We start from the raw sequence: 17414 nt of genomic DNA, 5'->3' as shown, positions 1-17414 counted from the left end.
TAGGAGCAGAGGATTATGCCTAGTTCCTGTGTCGTGTACTCTCCATGTAACCAACAACAATGGGACAGATTTCTCGACATCTGGTATCTGCTTTCTTCCTATTTTCTTGTCTTTATTTAATACCACCTTCGAACAATAATAATTTGCAAAAGAATGCTGTAAGTCATCACCATATTATCTGCTTTCTTACTATTTTCTTGCATTTTTCGTGTCTTTATTTATATCTGTTGATGCTTCCGCAGATTGATGAAGGATTTATTGTGGCTCTGCTTACAAACAGCGTGAACTTGAACATGTTGTCATTGCTACTGGGATCCATACCTTTTTTGGTAAACCAACACATATTGTCAACAGTACAAACCAAGTTGCCCACTTCCAAAAGGTTGGTATTTATTTTGGACTTCTGATTCTTCTTTTTGTCCTTTCTCTTATTTCATAAATACATAATTTTTGCCGATACTGCAATTGTACCAAATTGCCTAGTTAGGATTCGTGGTAATATTCAATGATCCAGTACTGTTAGCTTCCTTTCAACAACTATCAATTACTAATTGTTCTCATGAATAGGTTTTCACAAAAGGATATGACAAGGATGCTGTTGTCTTGCTGGTTGCAAGAGCATCCAGAACACAGAATCAAGATGCCTTTGATGCAGGAATTGTTGGGATGCTTACAGATCCTAAGGAGGCAAGTATTTTTTTTATGTCATCATATTAAATTTTAGTCAATAAGCAGGGCTATGCTTATTTTACTGATTTGTATCTTTTGTTGTGCCTTTTAACATCCATGCATCTAAAAGACACACGCAACCATTCCAGACCTCCATTTTCTTCCTTTCAATCCAACTGACAAGAGGACAGCTCTCATTCATATTGACAATGAAGGGAAAATGCATCGAGTTAGTAAACATGCTCCAGAGCAGGTATTGTTCTTTGGATCAATTATTTTTATCTTTCACACACAAGTAATGAATAATATAAATTTTCACAGCAATGCTGAATAATATTCTTCTTTTTATAAAAAAAATCAATGAATTAGGGAGATAGATTTAACCCGAAGGTCAGTGTTTGGCTCTGCAGTTGTCGTTGTCTCCCACTAGAAATTTGTAGATAACATTATACATAAAACTACTAAGATTCATAGTACGTAGCTCTCTATTTCAGGTGAACGTCCAATGTTTCCATTACTCAACCATTACATATCATTTCCAGTCTTATTTGTATTTTTGGCCTAAACAACATAAATTCTCAACTGGGACGCATGGAAATCTATTGGAATGCATACTTGCTCACCAGGATATCCAAGTCCTATGCAATAAAAACGGGCACTGCTGTCTATTTCAGGTGAACGTGCAAAGTTTGCATTACTCAACCATTACATATCAGTTCCAGTCTTATTTCTATTTTTGGCCTAAACAACATAAATTCTCAACTGGGACGCATGGAAATCTATTGGAATGCATACTTGCTGACCAGGATATACAAGTCCTATGCAATAAAAACGGGCACTACACAACCCTTTCCTCTATTGTGTCCTTGGCACATCCTAATGAAGCGCTTCCATATCCCCACTCGTGGAAGCTGCCTTGTCTGTTACAGATCGCCTGATCGATCTCTCTTTCGACATTCCCTAACTGTTGGTTGGTATTTCTTTCCACACCGGCAAGTTTTTTTTGTCTTTTCCACCAAATTCATTAAACAGACCTTGTCTTCCGCATTTAGGGTCGTATCAAGAAACTACCTTTGGAGTTCTTCGGCAAGGGGACTTAAAGGTTTTTCTGAAACCCGTGCCTACAATTTCTACTTGGCTGTTTGCATTTTCTTGCACCATTTTGCCCATTTGTTCTATACTAGGACAATGGCAATGACATGGTGCTCGAAACCGACATTTACGGAAATTTCCATAAAACCCATGCAGCTAAGAGAAACCCTCAGTATTTAACCAGAATGCCATTAACTTATAATGCTCAAATAACCATGGACTCTTGAGGGAAACGAACAGACAATACTGTGACAAATATCAACGCCACTAGAAAACGCCAATCGACAGAGGAACAAACATCTAAACAATACAGTAGCCGAACTTAACAAAGCAACACCAGACAGTCGAGGCATACAAGCCGGACCTGGAACAACAGAACCGCAACCAAACGTTTGCTATACAGTTAACCCAGCAACAACAGAACCGCAACCAAACGTTTGCTATACAGTTAACCGCATTCTGTTTTCACCGCAGACAATACAACAAATACAAAGGAAAAATCGCAGAGACTGCAGAGCTAAACAACCAAGTAACAATAATAACCCAAAGGGCGCAAACAGGGTAAAACCCAAGCCGAGTAACTTTCCAACATTTCGAGGAGGGACAGTTGTCCGCCAATAAGACCACCACAGTACATGCCGTCCTCAGCACTCTAGAATATTTTGAGCCAATGTTCGTATTAGATCTCGTTAAAAAGCATTACCTAGTTAACATGAATTTGAAGTTTGATGACACATACAGATCTGCAACCAGTAATAGGATTGCATGTGATAAAGTACCTTTGAACAGCTTGATCTTATTTTGAAATTTTGTTATCTAATTAGCAGCGCTGCTGCAGTGACTTCTGAAATCATGCACACAACAGCTGCCAATATTACAATATTACCAGGAGAAGACCTTTCTCGGTCTGCTTTCGAAACTGATCAATTGGTTCAGGTATATACAATACTCAGTTTCTAATAAATTGTTTTTGCAAATTAAAACAGATCTCGTCAAGATTGGAAAACTGCAACAAGTCATGTTACACATCTGTTTTACTCTTATACAGCTTTAGTCAATCAAATACTGTTTTTAATGTTAAACAAGCTTTTGACACATTGTACATGATATAAGGATTGCACAAGAAGCTTTAGTTCACATAACTCCTTAAGATGTTTTGTCTCAAATATGTCCTCTCTTCAATTTACAATGTTATCATTTTATTCTAACTAACTGTTTGTTATGCAAATTACAAAATGCACGAACATGATGGCCTTCACGTCTACAACAAATGCAAAACTAATATGAATATGTTTCTTCATATTATGCTCTTACTGCAATACAAGTATTATGGCTTTGTAACCTCACAGTTTTGATGTCTCCTTCTGCATTGTCATGTTCAGCTAGTTAGCATGACTCTGAAGATTGACCGCAGGTACAGTTTTGTAACCAGTAATAGAATTGCATATGATAAACTACCTTTCAGCAGCTTGATCTTATTTTGAAATTCTGTTGTCTAATCAGCAGGGCTGCTGCACTGACTTCTGATATCAGCCACACAACAGCTGCCAATATTACAATATTACAAAGAGAAGAACTTCGTCGGTCTGGTTTCGAATCTGATCAGTCGATTCAGGTATATACAATACTCACTTCCTAATAATTTGTTTTTGCAAATCAAAAGAGATCTCGTCAACATTGCAAAGCAATGCGAAACCCGCAATAAGACCCCAAAACCTTTCCACCCCAAAACTTTGGTTCAGCTTAGCTTATAATCACTTGCTTATAACAATCTGTTAAATGGCTACTGATTGAAGCTCAATTGTTGATACCTTGCTATGAAGACCCTTTATTGATCAATCCCATTCATCATCAAGCTACCCGACTATGCAGTCTTCACCAGCCCCATGGTCATCAAAGGTCAGCTTTGTTTAAACATTTTTATTTATTTCAAGTGCATCCATTTTCTATGCAGTTCTTGATTTCTCTCCAACATTTTCCAACATTTGCCAACAATTCCTCTATTGTTCCTCTGTTACTACCTTTTCGTTTTGATTTCTCAGAATAAAACCCCTGTAGTACTAACTATATGCTTTGTTTCAAAATTCAGTCAAATCGCAATATAAACAGTATTGGCAATTTCTCTGAGTTTGAGGAGCCAATTCTTCATCAAGGTAGTTCTGCCAGATTTGGAAGGTACACAAGATTTGCAAAACTTTGTCAATTGCTGCTATCATGGGGGGTTTTGCTGATCTCCATTTCTGTACTAATTTCCCTGGCATTGTACATCACCTTTGGCAGTGTCACAGCAGCTCGTCAGCTTATCGTCAGCTTATCACAATATAAACAGTATTGGCAATTTCTCTGAGTTTGAGGAGCCAATTCTTCGTCAAGGGAGTTCTGCCAGATTTGGAAGCTACACAAGATTTGCAAAACTTCGTCAATTGCTGCTATCATGGGGGGTTTTTCTGATCTCCATTTCTGTACTAATTTCCCTGGCATTGTATATCACCTTTGGCAGTGTCACAGCAGCTCGTCAGCTTATCGCAAAAACTACAGTTCAAGTTGTAATATCTGAATGCACAGTCGCAACCATTCTAGGAAAGTCTCAAAATGTTGTTGTTAAAATTCAGCAGCTAAGCTCGTATAAATAAGCATAAATTTCTGCAAATTCCATGGGATCCCCTTCAACTGAAACTTTTGAAACATGGAGACTTGGAATGAAGTATTGTCATTGCTGACAAAATGACATTGTACTGACAGAATGACAAAATGTTACAGCACAAAATTTGAGTGCCATTTCTTTGACTTGACATAAATGTATTTTGATAAACATGAATTACATTATATTTTGATTTTGGATTCTACTGCCACTGCTTACGCTCCAAAACCAATGTTCTCTATGTATATATATTCAATATATCATTACACAATGTATTAGCTTATCATTTTAAATTTTAAATTATATCTTTTAATTCAATTACTATGATATTGCAAAAAGCAAGAGTATAGAACACCAAAAGATAATGGATTTTTTCTTGGAGATCATGATCAATTTACATTTCAACTCGTAAACTTTAAATGTTTTTTTAATTTTAATTTGTTTATTTTAATTTTTATTTTATAAAATAAACTTATCAAAATTACTTTATTATTGTACTTAGATGCTATATTTACCAACCCAAAACTATAAAAGAGGCCAAAAGTCATGTCCTTTTGCATCACAACAAATCATTAATTAAATGCAACAAATTACTAATTACAAATTACATCAATTTACATTTCAACTCGTAAAGTTTAAATGTTTTTTTAATTTTAATTTGCTTATTTTAATTTTTAATTTATAAAATAAACTTATCAAAATTATTTTATTATTGTACTTAGATGCTATATTTACTAACCCAAAACTATAAAAGAGGCCAAAAGTCATGTCCTTTTGCATCACAACAAATCATTAATTAAATGCAACAAATTACTAATTACAAATTACATGCATTTCAAGTCGTAAAGTTTAAATGTTTTTTTAATTTTAATTTGTTTATTTTAATTTTTAATTTATAAAATAAACTTATCAAAATTATTTTATTATTGTGCTTAGATGCCATATTTACTAACCCAAAACTATAAAAAAGGCCAAAAGCCATGTCCTTTTGCATCACAACAAATTATTAATTAAATGCAACAACAAATTATTAATTAAATGCAACAAATTACTAATTACAAATTACATGCATTTCAACTCATAAAGTTTAAATGTTTGTTCAATTTTAATTTGTTTATTTTAATTTTTAATTTATAAAATAAACTTATCAAAATTATTTTATTATTGTACTTAGATCCTATATTTACTAACACAAAACTATAAAAAAGGCCAAAAGTCATGTCCTTTTGCATCACAACAAATTATTAATTAACTGCAACAAATTACGTCCTTTTCTTTGCTAATTGGTAATTGGACAAATTTAAAGTTCACACTAAAGTTATGATAAACAATATTTTTAAATAAATAAATCTTTTGTTCTTTTGACCATGGAACAATTCCTCAATCATTGAGATTAACCTGAATCATATCATTTATGTCCAAATATGTTACTAGATATGTAATCTTTCAATCATGGCTTCAAGACTGCATAACTATAATTTTTAAATGCTTAAGTCCTTTTTTGACCTTCGAGAATAATCTATGTAAATATTCAACACTCTCCACCACGAATTTAATTAACAAATTTATATTCATAATAATGTTTATTTGGTCATTATCACTTTATCAATATTTCCATAATATTCAAATGTAAAAAAATAAGAAAATTCTATCTTTTCTGCACCATGGTTATTAAAATACATAACTTGCTTTAACACCTTCCTATTATTTTATTATATTTTAATTTTATTATATTTTAAAATCATGGTTATAAAAACTTTATTATTATTTAATTTTATTATATTTTAATTATTAATCTAACCATTTTTTAAATCATGAGACATTGCAAAATTATATCTAAAACTAATCTTATTTTAAGAAATACAAACTGAACATTATAACAAGATACATGGCAAGTGTCTTTTGAAAATTAATTTTAATCATAATAAGAAAACATAGGACCAATGTCTTTTAAAAATTACTTTATAATTGAAAATAATAAAACAAGTGATTATTTTAAATATAAATGTTAATGTATTAACATACAAATTAAATTATTATTTTAAATAGATGGATAGATTTGTAATATCAAACAAAAAATTTGACATATAATAAAATTGTAACAAGCATTTATCAATTCAATGACATTTCTGACAATTCTTACTTAACAAAGCCAAAGTTCATTACATTTCACTCTTCGCATGAAGTCAAAAAGTTCATTCAAGCTCTCATGATAACGCAAATTAAATCTCATAATAATAACACACCAAACTATTATGTTAACCGGCAGGGACTAGCGCCACAACAGTGGCTCCTTGTTACTTTAAGTAATAATATGTATATATCATTTTTTAAATTATATATAATTGTTATTTTTAATAAAAATTGTATAAGATTATGTATGATTAGGTTTAGAGTATGTTTTAAAATGGTTTTTATTTGATTTGCGTTGATCAAACATACCAACAAAAGTGAGGTCCAAAACCCAGAAACGCCGTGAATAGTTCCGTGTAACATAATTTCCTCTCCATAATACTTAGAAATAACGCTGATTGATTATTTTATTATATTAAGTTTTTCCACCAATTGATTATTTTATTATACTAAGTTTTCCGGACAAGAAGGCATTAATTGATTAAACGAACTGTAGTGACTGCATGCTTACCTGCGTATTCAGGGGGCAGGTAGCCAAACGTGTCGGCGAGCCTGGTTTCTACAGACAACTTTCCATCGGGGACCCGCCTGACCAATCCGAAATCGGAGACCTTGGCCCGCATGTTGTCGTCCAGGAGGATATTGGAGGTCTTCAGATCTCTGTGAATGAAACTCGTCTATGCAATGCTATGCAGGTACTCAACCTCACGGGCCACATCGAGGGCAACGGTAAGCCTCTGTTTCCATTCTAGTGGCCTCAGCCCGTCATCCGCCCATTCAAACATATGCAGGCTCAGCAGACCGTGGGCATATATTCGTACACCACAACTTTTTCCCCGCCGTTGATACAATAACCGAGGAAACCCACGAGTGCCGGTGTCGAACCTTGGTAAGCACGGCGATCTCTGCCTGGAACTCCCTCAACCTCATGCTGTTCATCTTCGCGGCCTTCATCCGCTTCACGGCAATTTTGGTGCCGTCGTGCAGCTCCACTCTGTATACCACGACGAATCCGCCTCGCCCCAATATGTTCTCGTCGCTGAAATTGTCGGTTGCCTCCCTGAGCACCTCGATCGATATGACCATGTTGCCGAGTGGCTCGACAACATGACCGTCGCTCGTGCCACCGTTGCTCATGTTAGCAACCATCAAAGATATCGACGGTCTGATCGAGATTTTCGCCTGATCTTGGTAGGACGACGCCGGTGCGCCGTGGCGGTGAGGATTAGTCGCCACGCTTGTCGGGCTTTGCACGCGGGTCGACCTCTGACGCTTCCTCAACGCATAGCAGTAGCACAACCCCGCAACGAGTACCAGAGCCACAACGCCAATAACAATTCCCGCTATCCAGTTTTTGCTCCCTGAACCACCTCCACCTCCGTCGCCGCCCTGTGGAGATGATTTCCCGATCTGTGGATTGCCACATGTGAGAACAGACACGCTGGAGGCGAACTTGGGGATTGCACCCGACAACTGATTGTTTGTTACATCCAGCTTCTTTAAATTCGGCAGCTGGGTAAGCGCGGCGGGAATCGAACCCGTGAGGTTGTTTCCGCTGAGTATGATCTCCGTGAGCGACGTAAGGCTCGACAACGCCGGAGATATGGTACCGACGAAATGCTGGTCTACGATATTCAGCGTGCTTACATTGCCCCCGACGCAAGTCACATGGAACCACTGGGCACATGGATCGTTGCCCATCCAGGATTTGGCGATTGCATATGGGTACCCGAGGCCCTCCGCGAAGGCCAACAGGGCATTTACTCTGGAATCGCAGGGGATCCCAGGAACGGACGTGCAGAAATTGTTGAGAGTTGTGTCGGGCTGGGGTTTGGTTTTGAAATTTGGGTAAGGCCTGTGTAGCTCGTTGTTGTAAGATTTTTGAGATACACAGATCTAGATCTGCAAAACAATAAACAAGCTTGCAAGAGAGGGAAAGAAGCGAGCAAGAATTGAGAAAAGAATGAAAATTAATTCTACAATATTAGTTTTAGAATAAATACATAAAAGCAACTAAGTTAAGCTTAGTTGTACATGCAATAACTAAAGCTAACTAAAGCTAAGTGTGCTTTATCTTATGTTAATGTGTACATGCACTGTAGGAATTTACAGGGTAAGTTCCTCAGAAAGAACACCAAAAGGACACCGCTCACAACCAGATCACAGATCAATACACCAGTATTTTTGACGTGGTTAAAACCCTCAAAGAGGGAAACAGTCCACGGCCTGCGCCAACGTGGCTACTACAGGCAATTTATTAATCAAAGAATGAAAATTTACATAAGCTTCTCTCATGCACGGATTACCCGAACAATGACCCTCCATGCGCTTTAAATAGAACTCATGGACCAATCGGGTGTCAAGCCACGAATCAAGTGTCGGTAATACCGAGGAGAGAGTGAACCGTCGGATCACTACATATCGTGACCGTCGGATTGTAAGTTACAAAATGTACAACGGTAAAGAAACACACTTTACCTAACTCTATACCTAACTCTATACTAGACCAAGTTGAACTTAACTATTTCCTATGTGTCGGAATATCCTAACATCCCCCCTTAAGAACAACTTGGGATAGGATTGAAGGATTTACAAATATGACACAATAGGAGAAGGAAGGAGGCACTAGAGCCTATCCCCCCTTAGTGACAACTTCCTGAACTCCAAGCATATATCGAAGTTTAGTGAACTTCGCCTCTGTGAGAGCCTTTGTGAAGATGTCTGCAACCTGATCATCTGTTGAACAATATTGCACTTCAAGAACATGGTCATGAATGAGCTTTCTGATGAAGTGCATGTGTAGTTCAATGTGTTTGCTGCGCTGATGCTGGACTGGATCTTTGCATAGTTGAATGGCACTTTGATTATCACACCAAAGTGTGGTTGGATGCTGCTGCTCAAAGCCAAACTCTGATAGGATCTGACGAAGCCACAAGGCTTCCTTACTAGCTTCCACGGCACCACGATACTCTGCTTCTGCTGACGAAAGAGAAATGGCAGCCTGTTTCTTACAAGCCCATGTAATAGGTCCTGAACCAAGAGTGAAGACATAACCGGCAGTAGACTTCCGATCATCACGGTCACCAGCCCAATCAGAATCAGTGAAACCAACTAATAGAGGAGCTGCTTTGGCACTGTAATGAATCCCAAACTGTACTGTACCTCGAACATAACGAAGTATTCTTTTAGCTGCTTTCCAATGACTTTCACGGGTGTTTTGCATAAAACGAGCAACAAGGCCAACAGCAAAGGAAAGGTCAGGACGAGTATGGGTTAAATACAAGAGTTTTCCTACAAGTTGACGGTATAAGGTAGCATCAACTTCAGGAGAAGTACAAGAGACTGAAAGTTTGACTCCAGACTGAAAGGGAGAAGGGGCTGGCTTACAGTCTTCCATGTGAAAATGACGAAGAATATCACAAGCATACTTGGACTGGGAAAGGGAAATACCCTCCTTGGATTGCAAGACTTGAAGACCGAGAAAATAGTGTAAGTGTCCTAAGTCTGTCATTTCAAATTTCTTTTTAAGGCTGGACTTCACATGGTTTATAAGGTTGGGATCACTACCAGTAAGAATAAGATCATCAACATAAAGAACAAGGATGATAAGAGAGTTGCCCACTTTCTTGGTGTAGACAGTATTGTTAGAATAACACCTAGAAAAGCCAGATTCTAAAAGAAAGCTATCCATTTTGGCATACCAAGCCCGAGGAGCTTGCTTGAGACCATAAAGAGATTTCTTAAGTCGACATACAAGGCTGGAGTCTGTTTGGATGAAGCCAATGGGTTGTTCCATATAGATTTCTTCATGCAAGTCCCCATGCAAGAAGGCAGATTTAACATCCATCTGATGGACTTCCCATTTTAAAGAGGCAGCAAGGGAAAGAACAAGGCGGATAGAGTTCATTTTGGCAACAGGGGAGAAGGTTTCAGTGTAGTCAATGCCTTCAACCTGTGAAAAGCCCTTAGCAACAGGACGAGCTTTATGTTTATCAACTTTCCCATCTGGTCCATACTTGGTTCTGTAAACCCATTTACATCTAACAAGTTTGCGTCCCTTTGGTAGAGGAACAAGATCCCATGTATCATTTGCCAACAATGAATGATATTCTTCATTCATAGCTGCTTCCCAATGTGGATGGCCTGAAGCTTCTGCAAAAGTGTCAGGATCATGATTTACTGGAGCTTGAGCCAGTAAAGAAGAGGCTCTTTCAAACTGAGAACGTGTACGTCGCTGATCTGTAGGATCACCGGCAAGATCACCTGCTGCATCCCGAGTAGCACGGACCCATCTTGGAAGTTGAGGATCCTGAGAAGGTGGGGGAGGATTATCATCCTCACTTTCATCATCTGAAGAAGAAATGTTTTCAAAAGTAGAAGAGATAGGAAGAGGTGGCACATCCGCCGGACTAGGCTCGCAGGCCGATTTATTTTCATCAAATTTTACATCTCTTCTAATGATAACATTTTTGGACTTAAATGGAATAAGTCTATAACCTTTTACATCTTCAGAATATCCAACAAAAGTACATTTCTCACTCTTAGGTTCTAAAGCTTTATGCTTTTCATCTGGAATATGGGCCCATGCTTCACTTCCAAAAACACGAAAGTGACTTACATCTGGTTTAATGGAACTCCAAGCTTCTTCTGGAGTGATATTCTTTAGAACCTTAGTAGGAGTGCGATTGATTATATAATTTGCACAATTAATTGCTTCGGCCCAAAAACTAAGACTGAGTCCTTTAGATTGCAGCATACAATTAGCCATTTCCTTTAAGGTGCGATTTTTCCTTTCAGCTACACTATTTTGTTGTGGAGTGTATGGAACAGTATGTTGCATTTGAATTCCATTTTCGGTGCAAAAGTTGATGAATGTGTTTTTAACATATTCTCCACCATTATCAATTCTTAGCTTAAGAATTTGATTTCCAGATTGTTTTTCAACAAAGGCTTTGAAGGCCAAAAAAGTGTTAAATACTTCGCTCTTGAGTTTTAAGAAGTATACCCAAGTGCGTCTGGAGAAATCATCAATGAAAGTTAAGAAATACTTGCAGCCAGAGAATGAAGCAACAGGAAGTGGACCACATAAATCACTGTGCACAAGCTGTAAAGGGGCTGAGGCGTGCCAAGAGGCACGTTTTTCAAAACTGTCCCGATGATGTTTTCTGAGTACACATCCGGAACAAACACCATCTCTGCAAGATACCATAGGAAGACCTGTCACCATATTTTCTTTACATAGATGCTGAAGGGAGCGATAGTTTAAGTGACCAAATCGCTCATGCCAAAGTTTGCTCACTTCATCATTATGAGCAACAAATACCGAGGGAAGATTTGATGACCCAAAGTTGTGAAACTTATACAACCTTGTGGAATCATCAGCAATACCAGTAGCTAGAATCTGTTTAGGATCTCTTAGATCCTTGATTACAACATCATGAGGTGAAAATTCAACAATTTTACCTTCACCTGAATGAGTTATCTGATATACAGATAGAAGGTTGCAGGATAAGGTTGGAACACATAATACATCATTAAACTGACCATTGTCTAGATGAACAGTTCCAGTCCCTACAACATTAAGAGATCTATCATCACCAACATATATATTTTTGGTGTTACAATCATTTAAAGAAGAAAACATGGCTTTGTTTTTGGCCATGTGATAAGAGGCTCCAGAATCAATGAGCCACTCATGAGAATGAGAAGAAGAAGATACATTTAAAGCATAACCAGACTGAGATGATTGACAACGACATGCAGAAAGTGCCATTCCTGAAGATGAAGTTGAAGTTGAAGTTGAAGAATGCTCCACATGGATGTTATGTTTCTTCATTGTGGCTTCCAAGGCTTCCATCTTCTTAAAGCATTTAGATTCTAAGTGGCCATCTCGATTACAAAAGTTACAATGTCTATCAGTCTTCTTCCATTTGTTTTTATTGGTCTTATCATTTTGCTGAAATGATCTTTCATTTTGAGGCTGAGTTTGCTTAGGACCCTTGTTTGGTTTAGGACCATTCTTTTTAGGATATGACTTCTTAGGATTCTTTGAATTTGGTTGTTGCTGGGCGGCTAACGCTTTCTTGGAAGAGTTTCCAAGATTGAGAAGACCAAGGTGTAAGAGTTTTTCTTGTTCTCTTATTAAAGAATCACAAAAAGAGTCAAAGGAAGGGGCCTTGTAGTCTTTTCCTTGACAAATGAAAGCTTCCCTTGTAGAATGGAAGGTGGAAACAAATACAGAGTAGGTTGGTCCCAATTTAGTAAGCATGGAATAAATAAGGTTACTATCTTCTTTCTTAACCTTAACACCTTCCAAGAGATATCTAAGGGTCTTGAATTTGGACAAGAAATCTTCAATGCAAGAAAAATTATTAGGATCCAATGTAAGCAACTCATTTTCAAGTTGATGGGCTCTAATTTCATTTTTAATCCCAAAAACTTTAGTGATTTGTTCCAATGCTTCATGAGGAGTTTCAAGTTCTGCAATATGGAATCTAAGATCTGGAGAAATAGACATCCCTATCAAACCACGTGCTTGATCTTGTCTATTTTCCCATTTTGCAGCCTTGTCTTCATCTTTTGGTTTCTTCTCTTGGCCTGTGGCTATTCTGTAGAGACCTTTACTTCTAAGTAAATCTTCCATGTAGGATATCCATTGGAAGTAGTTAGTGCTGTCAAGAATGACTTGGCATGGACTTTCCATTTTAAAAAAACTGAAGCTAAAGATGCTGAAAGTAAGTGTTCCAATGGATAGATCTCGAAAAATTAGGCTGTTTTAAAAAAAACGGCTCTGAAAAAGGCTTCCGGATGAAGAAGTTATGGCTTTTTGAAAAAAAAATTGATGAAGTTGTCGGCAAAGTGCGCGAATGTGCGGAAATGAAAAAATCCGCCCCCACAAAATGGAGACTTGAACCCAAGACCTCTACTCTCTTAAAATAGCTTTGAACCAATTGATCTATACAAAAAATTTGAGAGAGAGAGAAAGAGAGAGAGAGGGGGGGGGGGGGGGGGGGCCTTGGTTTGTGTGCTTGCCTTGAGAAAGCTCTTTTTCCCTACAAAACACAAAACACAAAACCCAACATGGACATGCAAAGAAAACGAACCTTATGGCTCGAAGTTAGCTTTAGCCAAAAAACTAGATATTTTCAAAAATGAACCTTGCGGCTCAAAGTTAGCTTTGGCCGGAAACTAAATATTTTTCTCAATGTTTCTGATTTTCCAAGATCACACTAAGGTGCAGGGAAAAGAGCATACGCATGAGAAAAAAAACTTCCTTTCTGTTTCTGATTTGCCCAGATCGCACAGAGTCGCAGGGCAAAGAGCATATGCAGAAATGAAAGGTATAGATCCGGTAATAAAAAAAGGCTAAATAAACAGAAACCGAAATAAGCAGAGAGAAAATAACAGTAAACTGCAAATAAAGACTGTATACCTCCAGATCTAAAAAATGACGCAGCTAGGGCTACCGGAAACCTTTTCGCGTGAAACGAAAGGGGTTCCTCACTGGAACAGATGCTCCGAACACAACAGAGCAGTCCTCTCGGCCCGAAAGCAGTCAGAAACAGCAGATCTAGGAAACGGCAGTCGGATGCAGTTCTACCGGCTTCAGATTTGGATCACCAACGGACGCGGCCCTCAAATAGCTTTGATACCATGTAGGAATTTACAGGGTAAGTTCCTCAGAAAGAACACCAAAAGGACACCGCTCACAACCAGATCACAGATCAATACACCAGTATTTTTGACGTGGTTAAAACCCTCAAAGGGGGAAACAGTCCACGGCCTGCGCCAACGTGGCTACTACAGGCAATTTATTAATCAAAGAATGAAAATTTACATAAGCTTATCTCATGCACGGATTACCCGAACAATGACCCTCCATGCGCTTTAAATAGAACTCATGGACCAATCGGGTGTCAAGCCACGGATCAAGTGTCGGTAATACCGAGGAGAGAGTGAACCGTCGGATCACTACATATCGTGACCGTCGGATTGTAAGTTACAAAATGTACAACGGTAAAGAAACACACTTTACCTAACTCTATACTAGACCAAGTTGAACTTAACTATTTCCTATGTGTCGGAATATCCTAACATGTGCCACATGCAAGCAATAAGTTAACTTGAGCTAATCTAGGTGCATGTACACCAACACAACTCACCTAAGTTATGCTTAAGGGGGGGTGTTGGTGTACATGCACTTAGACTAGCTGTGCCCCTTAAGCATAACTTAGGTGAGTTGTGTTGGTGTACATGCACCTAGATTAGCTCCAGTTAACTTATTGCTTGCATGTGGCACATGTACACATTAACATAAGATAAAGCACACTTAGCTTTAGTTAGCTTTAGTTATTGCATGTACAACTAAGCTTAACTTAGTTGCTTTTATGTATTTATTCTAAGACTAATATTGTAGAATTAATACATAAAAGCAACTAAGTTAAGCTTAGTTGTACATGCAATAACTAAAGCTAAGTGTGCTTTATCTTATGTTAATGTGTACATGTGCCACATACAAGCAATAAGTTAACTGGAGCTAATCTAGGTGCATGTACACCAACACAGCTAGTCTAAATGCATGCACACCAATAGTTGTTTCTCAGATTGATGTTCAATGAGGTGAAGGAAACCAGCGACTCAGGCACTGGTCCAGTAAGCATGTTGTCTCGGAGCTGCAAGTCGAACAGACTCGCCGACTTGAAGTCGGGCACAGGTCCAGTGAAGGCATTCCCATCTAACCAGACCTGCGTGAGCAGAATCATGGCGCCAACGGTCGCAATGGATCCGCCGAGTAGATTGTCCTTTTGGTAATTCAGCCACAGTACCTGCAAATTCGACGAGGCATTGAATGATGTCGGAATCGACCCATTCAGACTATTGTAAGCCAGCTTTAGCGTCTGCAACCCTGCTATTGTCCCATCGCCCAAAAACTCCGGTAACTCGCCGACAATACTGGCATTGTTGGCACTGAACGACGTGAGAGCCACGGTGCTCGCAAGGTCTTCAGGGATCGACCACGGCGCCAACAGGCTATTATCGTCGATCGCAAATGTTTCAAGACTCGTGAGCCCGTGGAAGAAATCTGCCGGTATGGAATCAAACGCATTGCTGCCAAGAAACACCGATTGCAGAGTCGACAATCCGCTGAAACTGGGCAACGGCCCTGACAACAAATTCCATTGCATGCTAATCGAATTCAGGGCACTCAGCTTGTTGAAATCAGCAGGCAGTGTCCCTTCCAAATTCATCGCCTGAATGTTGATCCCCGTCACTTTGTTTTCCGAGCAGGAAACCCCCGTCCACCCGCTGCACGGATCGTTGACCGTCCAGGTGCTATCGACCTTCACAGTCTTCGCCATTTCAGCCATCACCTGAGCATCCGTCGAATCCGTGGCGGCATCGACCGGGCAAGAAAGGCAAAAACAAACCCACAGGCACCACCATAGCCAGTCCGCGTTCATCTCTCCCGAGTTAAAAACCAAGAGTCACACAAACTGCAATCGTATTGAGGCCCCTCGAATTTTATGGGCAGATTCAGTCTTGGCCATCTATCCAACTATATCGCCTTCAAAATCTAGACGTAAGGCACACAGATTCTCAAGTCTAGCCCCGAGAAACGCGTACACACAGACAATATAAGTAGGCGTGGAATTTGACGGGTTGCAACGCGCAGGGTGGGAATTTCAAATATCAAACACCTACTAAATTTATGGTCAGTGCAACTTTAATACCCGTTCATATCATTTGAAAAAAAAATAGGCAAATCACTGTAACGACAATTTTCTGTCAAATTCCATCCCTGTTACATCTCAGCCCGTATTTGACTGACAGGTAAGTAGGAAATCCCCACTTGACGTATGATGGGTATCAAAATTTTATAACCTTCAAACTTACAATCTGTAACAAAAGGTACCTTCATGATTTAGAGCATTTATTTACCGGGTGTTATTAAATCTATATTTATAGGCCTTATAGTGTGTATTTATAGGATATATTATTAAGTTTATATTTGCATGGTCTAAAATAACATAAAATATTTTTATAATTTGTAATATGTATTTATAGGGTGTTATTAAATTTATAAGTTTTATAATGGGTAGGGGATATTATTAAATTTATATTTTGAAGTTTAAATAATGCATTATATAAGACATGTCATGAATATTGGATCTAAATGATATATATATCTATCATAATAATTGGATTTAAATAATACAGATTATAAAAATTGTGTTATAACATTATTAGTGGAGAGAATAAATGAAATTGTAATAGATTTTAATGTTATTTGTTCAACATTTACATATATAGTTTATTTGGAATTTAAATTTTTATTGATTTTGTATTATATTTTATTTATTATTTAACTTTGTTTAACAAGATTATTTGTTTAGTGTTATATTTGTGTCAACTTTGTTTTATCAGTTTACTTTGTGTTGGTTTTACATCTATTTTGTTGTTTTCTCAGTGTTATTTTTGTTTCATTGTAGTTCTTCTCTAACTCCACTCTAGTTTCTTCTCTTTTAACTTCCAATTTCCAAGAGTTTTAAGGTGTTTAAAATTTTGATGAATAGTGGTTTGTCTCTAACTGCATTGTAGTTTCTTTTCCTTTAACTTCCAACTTCCAAGAGTTTTAAACTGTTTGAAATTTTGATGAATAGTAGTTAGTCTCTGACTCCATTTTAGTTTCTTCTCTTTTAACTTCCAAGAGTTTTAAGGTTTTTGAAACATTGATGGAACATGCAGACACACAAATGTGACTAGGGATTGCAGGGCACATTAATGGGGATTCTGTAAAAGACTTGTCATTATTCAAAATAAGAAAATAGCATCCTAACTTGAATCTCTTTCTCCTTTCTTCAAAATCTCTATTGTGATG

At 37.9% G+C, this 17414-nt stretch overlaps 1 pseudogene; it reads right to left on the bottom strand.

Moving 5' to 3' along the window:
- LOC149224818 (receptor protein kinase TMK1 pseudogene) overlaps positions 1-16007 on the bottom strand; it is a 35700-nt pseudogene extending 19693 nt beyond the window's left edge.
- Between the last annotated feature and the right edge of the window lie 1407 nt (positions 16008-17414).

The sequence above is a fragment of the Pinus tabuliformis genome, chromosome Q (genome assembly GCF_031772625.1).
Source record: "Pinus tabuliformis cultivar Carrire ecotype Pingquan chromosome Q, CPIR1, whole genome shotgun sequence".
In the NCBI taxonomy this organism is placed as follows: domain Eukaryota; kingdom Viridiplantae; phylum Streptophyta; class Pinopsida; order Pinales; family Pinaceae; genus Pinus; species Pinus tabuliformis.
Note: the sequence above shows the minus strand (reverse complement) of the source record. Positions and strands in the feature narration are given on the sequence as shown.